This window comes from Mesocricetus auratus, unplaced genomic scaffold (assembly GCF_017639785.1).
Source record: "Mesocricetus auratus isolate SY011 unplaced genomic scaffold, BCM_Maur_2.0 Super-Scaffold_100010, whole genome shotgun sequence".
Lineage (NCBI taxonomy): Eukaryota > Metazoa > Chordata > Mammalia > Rodentia > Cricetidae > Mesocricetus > Mesocricetus auratus.
The window spans coordinates 84,294,880-84,310,179 of NW_024429194.1; the positions used below are offsets into that span (position 1 = coordinate 84,294,880).

Below are 15,300 nucleotides of genomic sequence, written 5' to 3' on the forward strand. Positions count from 1 at the left end.
TGTTCTCCCCCAATAATGTCTTATTTATTTAGGTTCTTCTTGATATTCATATTTAACAAAAGCTCTACCTACTCATTATTGACCAAGTTCCCATAGAGTTCTCAGCAGTTCGTGCCTACATTTTTCCCATCCAGCACTAGACAAAAGACTCAAATCATAAACCATTTGTAGGCTGACACATTAAACCCGTGGTTCTGGGAGGCTGGGGGGGAAGTCTCAAAAAAAATGAAAAAAGTATTCTTCGTGACCAATTGATCAATTAGGCTGCTTTCATTAAAAACCATGAAAACGCAGAAGCAGCTTAGCAATGATGGTCCTAGAACTGCATAAAAGCATTAATAATGCTGGATTCCTTTTACTCACTTATTTTTAGTTCTCTTTAGAAAATTACACTTGAGAGCCTTCTGTAATGGCAATTAAGGGGCAGATAAGACTGACACAGTCCTGGAACCGCTTGTAATGCTAATGAAGGGCTGGGACCAATCCCTAGCTGGGGAAGCTTTTGCTGGGTAAAACTGTTTCTGAAGTCACAGACTGACTTAGGTAAAGTCTGAGTGCCTGAGATAACCAGCCACCGGCATTACTACCACCAGCAGACATCTGTCTTCCTACAAGGAAACCCAGCGTGGCCTTTATGAATTGGACAAGTCTTCTACACCAGTGTTTTAGTGGCAAAATCTTTTACAGTACAGCAATGTGAAAAATGAGAAGGACTCCCTCCTCCCGACTCTATCAAAATATCATGTTCTGCCCTGAGGCTCTGAGGTCTCATAACTCTGCTGCAAGTGACCTTGTATGGCGTACTTTGACCTCTTTGCACCTTAATTTTCTTATATGTGAAGATACGATATCGCTAGTGCTTTCTTGGCTACTCCAGAGAAGTGAACAATTTAATGCCTTCGAAGGTTTAGATTGGCACACGAGGCCCGAGGTGGAGTTTACAAGCACTGTGAGAGGTAGAGTAACAGATTAGTCACAAGGCAGCACCAGCACCAGCACCCCAATGCACTGTTTTGGAAACGTGTATAAATTATTCAACCCTCAGACAACCCCACTAGCACTCTCATTACCCTCCCTTTACAGCTCAAGAAACAAGAACGGAGGGACTGAATTTTGTTCAGTTCACCTAGCAAATGGTGGGCTGGGCTCATATTTAGGCTGTCTGGCTCCACTGCAAGTACTCAGTCAGTGTGACCTATTGTTACTGCTATGTGAATTTATGCCCTCAGATACCTACAGCCTCTGTCACTAGTGGTGACGGTGAGCGTCTTATGCATCTTCAAAGTATATTAAAAATAGATATGAGCACCCATAGAATACTGATTTAGGCAAAGACTAGGACCTAAAATAATCAGATGGAAGCAGTTGGGAACAGGGTGTTAGCATAGTGCCAAAGTGTCACCCTCTCTGATTCCTTGTTGATTGTAAGAGGGAACAAGTACTTTGAGATAGAGAGAGAGAGAGAGAGAGAGAGAGAGAGAGAGAGAGAGAGAGAGAGAGAGAGAGAGAGAGAGAGAAATCCCCAGAGCAAAACCAATGCCTAGAGCCGGATCAAGCTTGGCATTGTGAGTGGTGGAACAATCCAGAATGATGTGCCTCCTGATAAAACGCAATACAGAGCACCCCATGCCACCTCATGAAAAAAATCAGAGAATCTCAACATTCGCCGTCGAGAGTGGGTAAAGTTGCTTGTTTGCAACCTGAGTTTGATCCCCGAATCCCACATGGTAGAAGAGATCTGACTCCTGCAAATCAATACCCTCTGACTTTCATGCATGTGTTGTTACATTCATATCCACACACATACACACAAAGTAAATAAGTAAATGTAAGCAAGAGGCATGGTGACAGGAGGCACAAGGCAGCAGCCAATTCACAATGTGGGGCATTTCTACAAGGTCACTGACCTACCTTGGAAAAAAAATCCAGTGTTGAGTGGAGAGATATAAAGGTTGGATTCTGGATTCTTATTTTTTTTAAATAATAGTATAGGTGACAGCTGGGGGCAAATTGGGGAAGGTTAATAGTGTTTAGGTGTTACATATTAAGGACTTCTACTTTTGTAGTGAGGCATTTGTGGTTACATAAGATAATGTTCTTGCTTTTGGGTGTGAACTGAATTATTCAGGAGTGAACTGTCATTCATCTGCAACTTACAAGAAATTCAGAGAGAAACACGGCAGATAGAGCAGGTGTGGAAAAGGTTATGTTAGTAAACCTAAGTGGGGCATGGTTAGCATTTCAACTTTTCATTAAATTTTTCTTTTTGATAGGGTCTTGCTGTGTAACTCTAGCTGGCTTGGTGGCCTTGAACTTGCACCAATCCTCCTGCCTCTGCTTCCCAAGTGCTGGGATTGTAGGCACTTGACTCCATGCCTTGCTTAAATCTGTTTGGAAATTCACTTTTCTCATGAGTCGTGTGTCTAACATCTTTGGAGAGCAAAGGAGGTCCCTATTGTTGTGTATGCTGTTGTGATTTCATTTAATTCTCTAAAATTTTGGACTATGCTTATATACTAAAAAAGAAGACTTCAGTAAATAAACATTATTTACTGAAGCCTTATTGGCTCAAGTCTATTGAAAACCAATGTGAACTTTGTCAGAGACCTTGGCCCCATAATGCAGGGTGTGGTGCTGTTACTGACACAAAGCAATTGCTCAATAAATGTTAGTGAAATGTTTGTTGAATGAAGCTATGATTTCCTAAAAATTCTTAAACAGTATAAAAATATAATAATGAAGAAAAAAGTAGAGACAAAAGAGATTGAGATGCCATTTATATAAGGAGATATGAGGCACAAAGACTTTAAACAAAATGGGGATAAACTATTTTACCTTTTGATTCAAACAACTATGCTAAATGACTAGTCTTGAAATTTTAAAAAATATTTGTTTATTATTACTTACACATTCACCACATGCTGCGGCACGAATATAGAGTTGGAGGTCAACTTGTAGGAATGGGCTCTCTTCTTTTACCATGTGAGTTCCAGGGCTGAATCAGGGTGTTAGATTTGGTGGCAAGCATCTTTGCTTGCTGAGCCTCTTTGCTGACCCCCTTTGACAAATTTTAAGCTTGCTTAATGGGAGTTTGAAGATTCTGTCCCTCAACTCAACCCAGCAGCAACTGTGACTTATTTAAGAAAGCCTAAAGGACTCACACTTAATGACATATCTGTGAACAATTACAGACTTTTCTATCTCCAGGAAAAGGGGCAAGTTTTGCTCAAGTTCAGGCATGAGCTCTTTAGCTGCCAACATCAGCAGGTGTTACTCTCTGGGAATCAATAAATACATGGAAATCAGGATCACTAGCAGCTCTTCTATAAGGCAATGGTTCCAAAAGAGATGGCTCTGGGCAGCAAGAGAGATGTTTTGTACAAGGGATAGGAAGGGAGTATTAAGATTTAGAGAAATAATAATGTTCCCATCATGCATTTTCGTAGCGCCTTTCCCTGAGGTACATAGTATTTACGTTAACTTTTATTTTTATGGTGTCCTTATCAGGCAGTTATAAAACAACTGAAGGTCTAAGACATGGAAGCTATTGTTAGCAACAAAGGACATTTCTTCATATTGAATAGATCAATCACCTCCTTCCCCTCTGCTTCAGTAAAGCCATTTATAAAGATAAAAGCAATTGCAATTTAGGGAGAACATGATTACAATTTACTATGTGGGAGACTCTCCGAGTTGAGTCTCATAGGGTGGTTTGCTTCAGTGATGTGGGGCTGTCTCTTTTTTACAAAAACTAAATCACAACACACACAAAAGTTCTTAAAAATGTCACAGGTCAGAAGGTTTTAAAATTTGGAGTGGAAAGACACTACTAAATAGTGGCTATTCTTTGAAGAGAGCCTCTCTAAAATTATCCTGTGGACATCAAACCTTGTAGGCCATGCCGAGTCACTAACGGAGACCACATTAAACTAAATGCTCTTTCTGAAATTAAAAATGAAGAAAAAAAATAAAGAAAAGGGACTTACTAAAGAACCAACAGTTTGTGGTAAATGTACCCACATGCAAGCCTCTTCCATTGAAGTTTCCTAGCCTCTGACACTGTGGATATTGTTTTATCCTATGTCGTTTTAGATCCTCAGCAGCCCCCTTAATTTGACTATGGACATGTACTTTAATAATATGGAGATAGTTGCATATGCCGCATTAACGAGGCTGCGTGTGAGTGAGTAGATACAGTCATTTTTAGGTTAGTGAAAACCTGGCCTTTGCATCCCTTCTTCATGTTCTGTAACAGGTGGGGACAGGAGCAGAGACTAGAGATGATCTTAAGGATGCCACAAAACTATTAATAAAGAGACAAAGACAGACAACACCCTCTCCTCCCATCTTCCCACATGAAGTTTTCTTTTATTAACGGAACCCAAACCAGTGTTATTTATAATGAGAGCAAATGCCACCAGCACTAGCAGTTGTAACTGGTGGAGGCATTGAGCAAGAGGTGGTTCCTGACCTCAGACTCCGGGCTCCAGCCGCTGATGCTCAGCCCTCTGCCACCTCCCACTCCTCAATTTGAACTAAATGCTGGCCCTTCACCATTGGAGGGAGATTTGACTTCTGTGACTCCAACATCCAGAGTCTTTTCCAGACTTGTTTTTATTTGCTACAAGCCAAGTAAAGATCACGTTTTCTCTAGTTCATTTGACAGAAGTTGAATCCTATTGTTACCAACATAGTCACCTAGATGAGACATGGGCTGATAGCATGAAGCATTAACAGCAAAGTTTAGAAAACCAGTAGGACCAGCTCTTATTTGATTCATTTGGTTCGTAGAGAACAGACCCTTAAAAGCACTCACGATTTTTAAACAGTCTGCACCCATGCACCATGACATACCTTTTGGAAGTGAAGAGGTTGAGTGTGTATCTCGGCTGTGACGACGAGTTATTAGAATCGCCTTTTGCCAGTGGGAAGATGCATTCAGATGTCAAGATGACTGCGCTTCAGTGTATAGGTCTGCCTTGGGATGGCTTCTGAGCACCACACTGAAGCAGGGTGCAAGCCCCAGATCCATCAATACAGCTTCCTCCTCCCTGCCTGTTGCTCTCCCCGCAAGCTACCCCCAGTCAGTCTGTAGGCAAACCACACAGGAACTAGCAGACACCCAGCTGCACAGAGTTGGGCGTGAGCCTTAGATTATGTGGTTTTGTTTTCTTGCTGCTAGAGTCTCACCAGGTTCACTGAAACATGCCTGCCCCTTTATGTTTCAGTTTTAACAATACACACCTGCCCCCAACTCCCATATTCACATTAGAAACATAACCTGAATTATGGTCCATTAGCAAGCGGCTGCTGGCTTCAAGGAAGTCCTAGCTTCACATGCCTCCATCTAGAGAAACACAAAGGCCACTGGGAAAAAGTTAAAGTTACCCTGGTCAATCGCAATGTTAAAACCTCAGAGAAACCGATTGCTAAGTGTATCCAGCCTGACACATAACTCTTAGCTTGTGATAAAAATCTTGACCCAAGAAAGAAAGGGGGAGGGAGGTTCTCAGAGCTGGGAGTTCTGTTAACGGCACCCACTAACCAACCGAGTTAGCCAGCCAGTGAGTTAAGAGTTCTAAGCCTAGGTTTGCCATTTTCATGAGCAAGGATCTTTCCTTAGACCCATGGGATTTGGCATTCTTTTAAACAAGCTGGACCCAAGGCTTCTGACCATGTCCCTCAGTTTCCCTGGTCTTTATCTTCACAATTCTAGGCTGCCCTGTGCCCCCAACCCCAAGCCACCTGCAGGCTATGCCAGCGTCTTCCTTTCTTTGTTCTTGTAACATCTGCATAAAAATAAGACATATTTCAACCAGCTTAGCAACACCTTTAGAGTCTGGAGGTTGGACCCAAGGTGAGGAGGGAAATATTTCGGATTTCTCTGGCATTAATCCTTGGAAAGTTTTTTTTCTCTATTTGTCTCAATTTAAAGTTCTAAGATTTTAACTTATCCTTCATTCCTGCCTTTTGAGGTGGTATCTCATTGCTTCTTTAAACTTTGCTGGTTTTACTTTTAAAAACCTTTTCTTTTCATTATAATTGCTCACTTTTTTGTGTGTGTGATATAGCCCATGCTATATCTGGAACTCTCCAACTTCTTGTCACAGCCTAAAGACCTGGGTCCAGCCTGCTCAGGTGCTGGCATTATAGATGTGTGCTACCATAGGTGCTCACTTACACATTTTAATTGAAAAGGAAAGAAGTCTGGTATTGAGTTGGCAAGCTACCTTGGTCATAGTAGGTGCCCAATAAAACATCAAATGGTCTAGAAATACTTCCCCCAACTCTCTAGTAATGGGATTTTTAAAAGATTGAATTTTAATTATGCGCATGTGTGTGTAGACATGTGTATGTGGACATAGTGTCCATGGAGATCAGAAGAGTGCTGGGTCTGCCAAGCCGGGATAACAAGGCCACAGTAAGCTGTCAGGCGTGGTCTTCTCGGCCGGGTCATGTCTCCAGCCCCTTCCCTTATTAATGAAAGTCTGTACAATTTTCTTAAAACTAAGCTGATTGTGAACACGCCACTCACTATTTCCACATGGCCAAGGTTTTAAAGGTAACTCGCCTCTGATTTCACAACAGCAACACTGACTTCAGAGTCCCACCTTTGTGATCTAAGGACCTTCTTGGGTCTCATCATTACATTAAACAGCTCCACTGCCAAGTTTCTGAGCCTCTGGCCAGCACCTTCCTCAGCAGTAGTTCCCAAGCCAAAGGCACGTTGTGGTTAACTGCGCTTGTGTGGCTAGGGAAAATGGCGAATGGTTCAATCCAGAATCTCCTAGGGGTCTATCCAGAATCTCCCAGGGGTCTAACGTGGAAGCTACTTTCCCACAGGGCACTACTGTTCCCTAGGGAACACAATCTCTTACTTTCCAAGTAAAGGGCAGAGTGCAGACCTGAAGAATCTCAAAGAGAATTAATCTTGCTAGCAAGTACTGGCTGACTGGCAGACATGATAGTCAGCACATAGGCAGGGGATGAAGTCACTTCGGTGGTTTACTTCACAGCTCTGTGACTAAAGGAGGACAAAGTCACAGTTTAGGAATAAAGACCCCCATGAGAGGATGTCTGCATTTCAGCCTTTGCCCAAGTTATTAGGAGGATTCAGGAATGTGTAAAATTCCACTTAGCCTCAATGGAGAAAATTTCCTTAGAAACTACACTTGCTTAAAAAAGAAATCCAGCAACAACTTTTGAAGGGTCATCTTTTGTAACAGAGCTTATGTGCAATTGTGCTCCATCTCATTTTTGAGTAAAATATATACTTCTGATTCAATAGAGTGCATTCAGATGTTCAGTCACTCAACAGAGTTTGGACATCATCTGTATGCATGGCTCTAGGGGCAGGCTAGGAATTTACAGGTGAATATATTGTAGCCTCTACTTTGTTGGACATTATGTTCTGGTAAAGGGAGAAACAAGGCCACAACACTGTGAAGGAAGTCAACCTGGTGGAGGTCTGGGGTAATAAGGACTCACGGGTACAAAGCCTTAGGATGAGAATGAACTTGCCACAGTGAGTGAGGCAGAGAAGTGGGTTCAGAGGTCAAAGAGAGCAGGACACCAGGCAGAGCCCTGCTGGCTGTGGCAAAGCCTTGAGACTTTATTCTGAGTGCGATGGGAGCCAATGAGAGAGTCTGAAGTGAGAGTGATGTGAGCTGACTTGAGTTTGAGATTCCTCAAGGATTCCTCCTGACTGCCCTGTGGACACTGTCCACTGAGCTTCACATCCATTACCATCTTAAACAGAGCAGCTGCCATCACACGAAAGCAGGCTTCAAAAGTCTTCAAAATCTGGATTACTGGGCTTTCTCCATAGCCTTAATGAGGGGCAGGGGATGGCCCTTAGACTGGGATTCCAGCCATTTTTTTCCTGCACCCTTCCTTTTAGGGGTATGTAACTGCCCCGGCTGCATGTGGTCTCAGAAGATGAGAGGTTAATCAAAGGGGGAACTCCATCTAAGCTGCTATGGGGAAGTCATGGTGATGTGGCTGTTGCGGGGGAGGGTGGGGCGGATGATCTTGTTCCTGCCAGTAACCCCTCACTCATAAGCCAGCGGTTCTCAACCTGTGGATTGAGACCCCTTGGGGGACAGTCAAACAACCCTTTCACAGGGGTCACCTAGGACCATCAAAAAGCACAGATATTTACATTATGATTCATAACAATAGCAAAATTACAGTTATGAAGTAGCAACGAAAATAGCTTCATGATTGGGGGTCACCACAATATGAGGAACTGTATTAAAGGGTCACAGTGTTAGGAAGGTTGAGAACCACTGCTATAAATAAAACTAATTGGTTCACTAAGCTCAACTTGGACAGAACATTTACTTTTGTCTGTTGTTGGTCCCTGTATGGGGAAGAAGATATTTGTTTATCTTTTTCCAGGAAAGGTTCATACAATAAACTCTACGCTGTAAGACAGTGGTCCTCAACCTTCCTAATGCTGCAACCCTTTAATACAGTTCCCATGCTTTTATGGGCCCCAACCATAAAATTATTTTAATTGCTATTTTATAACTGCGATTTTGCTACTGTTATGAATTTTAATGTAAATACTTTTGGAGCTAGAGGTTTGCTAATGGGGTCATGGCCCACAGGTTGAGAACCACTGCTGTAAGGGACCAAGAAGAGAAGCTGGGCATTCCCAGGATGTTACTGTGGGAGTGATGGTGGCTTAGTGAAGTAGAGGTGTCAGGGAACGGCTGGACTCTGCATACAGAGATTATCAAGTTTAACAACAGACATGTATGGCCAAAACCCCAATACTCAGAAGCCCAAGGCAGAAGGACTGACACGAGTTTAAGGTACATTGTAAGTTCTAGGCCAGGCTGGGTCACAATGGGAGACACCATCCCTTCATCGCCCCTAAAAACAAACAAACAAACAAGAAGCGGCCAGGTGTGGTAACCTTTAATCCTAGCACTCTAGAGGTAGAGGCAGGTAGATTGCTGTCTCAATTCAGGGCCAACCTATTAATATTACTGTATTATCTACTGGGATATAGCATCGATAACCCATTTATTCAGTAGCCATCTTGTATTTCAAAAGGAATCTGATAATTATGACATAAAGTGAAACACAAGTTTCCAAATGGACCCCAAGGCTCCCAGCCTGAGAAACGAGAACAAGGCGGTGTCACTGAGACAGGAGGCACGGTGAGGGAGCCTGTGTGGAGGAAAGGGTCAGGGTTTGGACATGCTTATTTTGAAATGTTAGTGAGACATCTTAACAGGGAGGCCAGAGCCCTTAATAGAGAATCTTGAAGGTCACGAGAGATCAGGGCTGCCAGTGCAACTTGGAAAGTTATGGGTGCAGAAGGGGTTTAAAGCTGTGAGACTGAACACTTACCTCCTGGGGCATGGGTCTAGCCAGAGAAGACAACCACTTGGAGAAAGGATGCCTCCAGAGTTGAGACTGGAGAGCTAGTGGCAATGGGCTGAGGTCAGAATCCTGGATGCCAAGCAGAGAAAAGGTTGTTGATTTCTTTGTAAAACTTCCAGTTCAGGAAATTAAAAACAACAACAAAACACCCCATCAATCAACTCATTATCAAAGAACGACATTTGTACTGGGGGACAGGGAATAGCACAGTAATCAATTACATTGTGACTCCAAATGGATGGAAACAGATACAGAGGATCCCTTTACCTAATATTACATCTGTAGCACTAATTCCACCAGCGTGGGCCCACTCCACACTTCTGCTGAGACTAGACAACCCCTCTGCAGCTTACGGGGCTGCAATCTTCCAGCATGCCTTATCTATTTCCATCTGCCTCACCAACCACTCTCTGTGTGTTTTCTACCCTAAGGCTTCACAGCTGGCTACAAACCTTCTCCTTGTTCCATTTCTCTCCATTAGCCTGTCTCCCAGTGGACTTCCACTCACAGGACCCTCATATTAAAAATGTACAGGCCAGAATGTATCATTTCTTCCTGTTAGACCATCTCAGATCATCTTCCTAATCTTGAGCAACTGACATTTATAGTCACCCCCAAAAGAAATTTGAGAATCACCATAGACTCCATACCCCTTTCTCTCGTGCCTACATGGTTTGGAGTCAAGCCCAGGAGCTCGTTGCTTTGGCACAATCCGGACAGGATGCACACCACACCCATTGCAGTTGTTCTCTACCGGGAGAAAACACTCAGACTTCAGGGGATGCTTCACACTGTGTGTGCACCAAACCCTTTATGGACTATGGCTTTTTCCTGGACATACTTATTTATGACGTTGTTTAACTTACATATTAGATATGGTAAGAGATGAATAATGAAGAACATTGGTCATAAGTTACAATCAGTGTTATATGGATTAAACAGGCAAACCCTGTTTAATGCCAGCACTCAGGAGACAGGCAGGAGGATCTCCATGAGTTTCGAGGCCAGTCTAGTGTACATAGTAAGTTCCAGGTCAGGCTGAGCTACATGGTGAGGCTGTCTCAGAAAGCAAAACCAAACAAGGGGCTGGAGAGATGGCTTGGCAGTTAAGAGCATTTGCAGAGGACCCAGGCTTGGTTCCTAGCACCCACATGGCAGCTCACAACTGGTTGGAACTCCAGTTATGAGGGATTCAATCCCTGCTTCTGACCTCCTTGGGCACCAGGCACACTTTGGTGCATAGACGCACATGCAGGTGAAACACTAAGTGAGGTGACCTCTCAAGAGTATCTTACTGCACTGGGTTCAATTAAAAAAAAATACTTGATGGCAGGAAGTGAGAGGAGCAGGCGTTGTGCAGTAGCCTTAGGGGAGTAGACACTGTAAAGTAGGTTTAGGCTACCTTAGTGGGTTACTTGAACAACGCATATCCATGATGCGACAATCCATCTGGTAGCCATTATACGACTAACGGAGAGGTAGTGCATAAAACAGACATACATTTCAGGTCCCAGGTGGGATTGTGCTATGGAAATGGCATGGAATGTAAACTTTGATTTTTTTTTCAGGAATTATCCACTTACTAACTCTAGGCTATAGTTATTGTGGGTAACTGAACCTGGATTTGGAGTTGTGGTGAAGGAGGTCTTAGATTTCTGTCTCAGGGCCTTCTTCACTTACTCCCAGACTTGCTACAGCATTTTGTCCTTCCAGGTCTTCTGAACACACGCAGAAAAAAATACACACTCTAGAAAGAAAATTGAATAGTTTTTAGAAATCGAAATCTCAGCTGGGAAGTGGTGTCACATGATTTTAATCTCAGGACTTGGGAGGAAGACGAAGGAGGATCTCTGAGTTTGAGGCCAGCCTGGTCTACAGAGCGAGTTCCAGGACAGCCTCCAAAACAATGCAGAGAAACCCTGTCTTGGAAACACCCCCCCCACCTCCCCACCAGCAAATTGCAATCTCTGACTTCACAGTACAGCATGTAGAATGGTGAGTGAAAATATCAGTGGAGCTCACAATCAAGGATGGAAGATTGTCTTTAGATTGGGGGCGTGAAGACAGAGCTGGACATCAGTGATTAGGGCCAGGGGTCCAGTTAAAGCATTTGCTAACTGGGTATCCTAAACAAGTCTTACCACCCATGCATTCCTACAAGCTCACTTCCTCCTGGAAGTCTTTTCTTGCTCCTATTGCACTCTATGGCTGCCCTTGTCATGGCAACCTTTTATGTGGGTGACTATTCAGACTACAATTTTCATGGTGTAACATAGTGTCTAGCACACAGCAGATTCTTAATGATGTACAGTGAATGCAGTTCCTCATATGTAAAGCAGGATGATAATGACCAATTTTAGCGGATCTTTGAAATGTACATAAGATGTATGTAGATTATAACGCAATGTATAAAATACTCATTTGTTCCCTCACCACTTCACTGAATGAAAATCTAAATATCTTCGAATGACATTCAAGGCCCCAGACAATCTGTTTTCCAGGCTGCCTTTTCAGGCTGTTTTGCCAGGCTGCTTCTGGCTATGTCTTAATTATATTATTTCCAGTTAAATAATATTTCAAGCACACCAACTTCCTTCATACCTTTCATGATTTTATATTTACTTCCCTATCAGCATGTCAGTATCAATAATGTTGGCTGTTACAATAACTGAAGCTGCGGAGGGTAAAAAACAATCAGACCTTACTTTGTACTATGAAATATCTCCCTGCCTTCTAAGCGTTTCCATCCTCGTCAAATCTCCATTCATTCACCAACGTGTGTTAAAACATGAACTCAATTATACCGTCCGTGTCCACAGGGACAGGCCTCTCTGGGGCTTGCCTGTTGCTTATCTTCTACTGTTGCTCCGCTAATAATTTTTCTACAGTCAATGGTGACTAGAGGGCGTGTAGTTTTACTGAGATAATAGGTGCTCTCTGCCTTTGTGTCTCTCTACTCGTGATACCTCCTTTGTCTCTGATGTCCTCCTCTTCTTTGTCTGCCCTGTGAACTTCCTGTCACCCTCCAAGATTTAATTCGGATGTAAAGTGTTCCGTGAAAGCTGCCCTTAAATACTCCTTGGCAGAATTAGACACTGTCTCCTCTCTCATTATGCGATACATATCTTGCCACAGTCTTCGATGACTGCACCTGTCACCTCCACTGATCTGTAAACGCACGCAGCATAGGGCTGTGCTTTATCTCGGGGTCCTTCCCGCCTGGTACAAACTGCGTGCTCACCGCCGATGGGTTAACTCTATCAAAGATTAGCCCTCGTTGAGACCTGAAGCTCTCCTTGAGTCACTTCACCGGGGACCATTACATACACTGCTTTACATACGCTAGGCTATCAGCCGCTTTAACCTCTGAGGTGGCAGGCAGTGCTCGTAGGGCGGCATTTAAATCTGCGCCATTCATAACAGTAACACAAATCGTAAAAATCTAGACAGCGAAACTATAGCAGTGCCACTGACTGAGACTGCATAACAAGGACGTTTGCCTTCGATCGGCTTGATCCTCTCCGGCCTGGAGAAACGAACCGGCTGCAGACACCTGGCTAGAGGGTCTGCAGAGGGCAGACGCTCAGGGGCCGGAAGTGAGGAAGCGGAAGTGGGCAACGGTGTGGGCGCTTGGGTCTCTTGAGGCAGCAGAAGAGCCTGGGGTATTGATTTTGATGGGGAAAGAGAGCCCCAGGTAGGTGACTGGAAGGGCTCGCTGGGTAGTAACCGCCAGTGTGGAGCAGAGCGGAGGGTGGGAAGCCAGCGGCCTTCCCGCCTAACTTCCTAACTTTCCTGTTGCCTCCAATCAGCCTAGGCACCGGCAGGCCCAAGGGCCCTGAGGCTGCCCCTCCCACCTTCCAGAAATTTCCTCAGTGAAGTTGCCCATCTGAGGAATCTGCCCATTTTTGCGCAGTCGTCAGACTGGGTCTCTTGTGTGACCCAGTGACCTGGCTCTGAACCCCCTGTTGAAAAATCAAAAGAGGGGTGCCAGGAGAGACCTGTCTAGTGGAAGCCGATCCAGTCTCTACCCTCCATTTTTTCAGAATTGTCCCCAAGTCCCTGCCTTTCTTCCTCTCCACAGCCCCAGGCAGTGTTGTTCTTTATGTTGTTACCGAGGAAACCATGGCCCAGGGATGTCATTGATTAGGGAACGGACCTCAAATCCTGGACGTTGGATCTTGAATACATTGAGGCGACACCAGTCAAAGCTGCGGTGTAGCCGTTTTTGGGGGGGGGGTAGGGTGGGACCTTCTGCATCTGTTTCCCTTACCCTCTCCTTGCCTAGGATGGAGGTTGCCATGTAATAAGCTTTGGGAAAATCACTGAAGACAGAAGATGACCGTAGGGAACATGATTTACGTTTCTTCACAACACTGTATAAATGGTTCTCAAGAGATATTTGCTGATTGCTTCGACAATATTTGCTCAAATTCCAGGCTTTACATACGTGACATTACAGGAGCTAGATTTTTTTTTTAAATGTCATGCTTGAAATTGAAAGTTATAGAATTATTTCCAGGTTATCCCAAAACGGGATCATTTAGTCTTTCACTCCTCACACGTGTCCTGGGCTCCCACCATGGCTAGGTAGTCCTTAGGTATAGATTTACAGTGGTAAGATAGTCAGGCCAAGGTCTCTGCCCTTCAGGAACATCTAGTCTGGTGTTATTTGCCACAGTCAAACAGCAAGCAGTTAAGTACATATTATTTTAAATGTCATGAAAGAAATCTCAGTGCCAAGGAAGAAATCAGTTGGGTGTTGGAAAGAGGCTGACCTTCATAGTGAGATAGACGTCAGAGGGATGATGAATCTGGGGCATGAATTGCCTTCTTCCCTCTTATTTCTCAATGTGATGGTGGTGTGGGTAGCCAGGCAACTCAGAGTCAAGAGTGGAGACTTGCCTCCTTACCACTGATTTTGTCTCAGATGCCATAGAGTCACATGGTGCTTAATGACAGTCCCATTCTGAGATACGCTCTAATAGGTCTACAGAAACATAGGATGTTCTTACCCAGACTGAGATGGCTATGACGTCAGTAGGTGATACATTTTTGCATGACCACAATTGTGTGACATCCTTGACTGAAGCATCTGTGCAGCACATGACTTTAATTATGTAATCTCTAGGTTTCCTCAGGGTATGAGCAAACAGCATTTCTCTATAGTTAAGTATCTAAAACATAATAAGCTCACATCATTTAGAACTGACACCAATTACTGACTTCCTTATGGTAGAATGGAGGCTCGTTCTGTGTTCCTGTCACCATATGTGAGTTAGTGATATTAATTTACCTATCTAGACTTTTTCTTTGTGGCATTTGTAACAGTTGGGAGAGTAATTTTGGCATGGTGTTGGGCACATGCATTTAAAACTACTGTTTTGAGCTAGAAGGCTCTTATTTTTTTTCCCTGGGGCAGAAAATTTGTCTAAGAAAACACTTCAAAGATTTTAAGGATATAGTTTAGAGAATATAGGAAAACTGAGTAATGGACACAGTCTTTCCAAAATATATAAAAACAAAAGATTATAATAACTGTTCCATCCCAGCGAGCTATGATTCTAAGACAGTTTTTAAAAATAGATTGGTGAAGACACAGATCAATATTTGTTGATCTATGCTGGTGTTAAAAGTGCAGCTCTGCATTGAGTGAGTTTGGTGGAGGGGGAAAAAGGACACTAGAAATTGAAATTTTTAATAGTTTACTGAAACATGATAAATCATGTTTTTGCTACAGGAGGAAGTCAGACAAAATGCTTGTATTCAGGGTGCAAAGGAGACAACCAGAAAGTCACAGACACACACTTCTCTTTTTCTTCAAGGATATGGTCTCTTTCTGAGAAATATTAATTAAATTGATTATATTCCTATCTCATTTATTTGAGAGTTCATTGGTTTTTTATC

At 43.4% G+C, this 15,300-nt stretch overlaps 2 protein-coding genes across 6 annotated transcripts in view; one reads left to right on the forward strand and one right to left on the reverse strand.

The window, feature by feature from the left end:
• Nucleotides 1–5,398, reverse strand: part of Grap2 (GRB2 related adaptor protein 2) — a 70,722-nt gene extending 65,324 nt beyond the window's left edge. The window contains exons 1-2 of one of the 2 annotated variants that reach the window (XM_021225400.2): nt 5,282–5,398; nt 4,855–5,003 (exon numbers count right to left, since the gene is read on the reverse strand). The gene's annotated coding sequence lies outside the window, so the exon portion shown is untranslated. Of the gene's footprint in view, nt 1–4,854 lie in introns of both variants that reach the window. The other variant, XM_040754099.1, reaches the window with a different exon arrangement.
• Nucleotides 5,399–12,995: 7,597 nt separating this feature from the next.
• The window catches only part of Enthd1 (ENTH domain containing 1), a 114,024-nt gene continuing 111,719 nt past the window's right edge, over nt 12,996–15,300 (forward strand). For all 4 annotated transcript variants that reach the window (XM_040754101.1, XM_040754103.1, XM_040754104.1 and 1 more), the window contains exon 1: nt 12,996–13,090. The gene's annotated coding sequence lies outside the window, so the exon portion shown is untranslated. The remainder of the gene's footprint in view (nt 13,091–15,300) is intronic.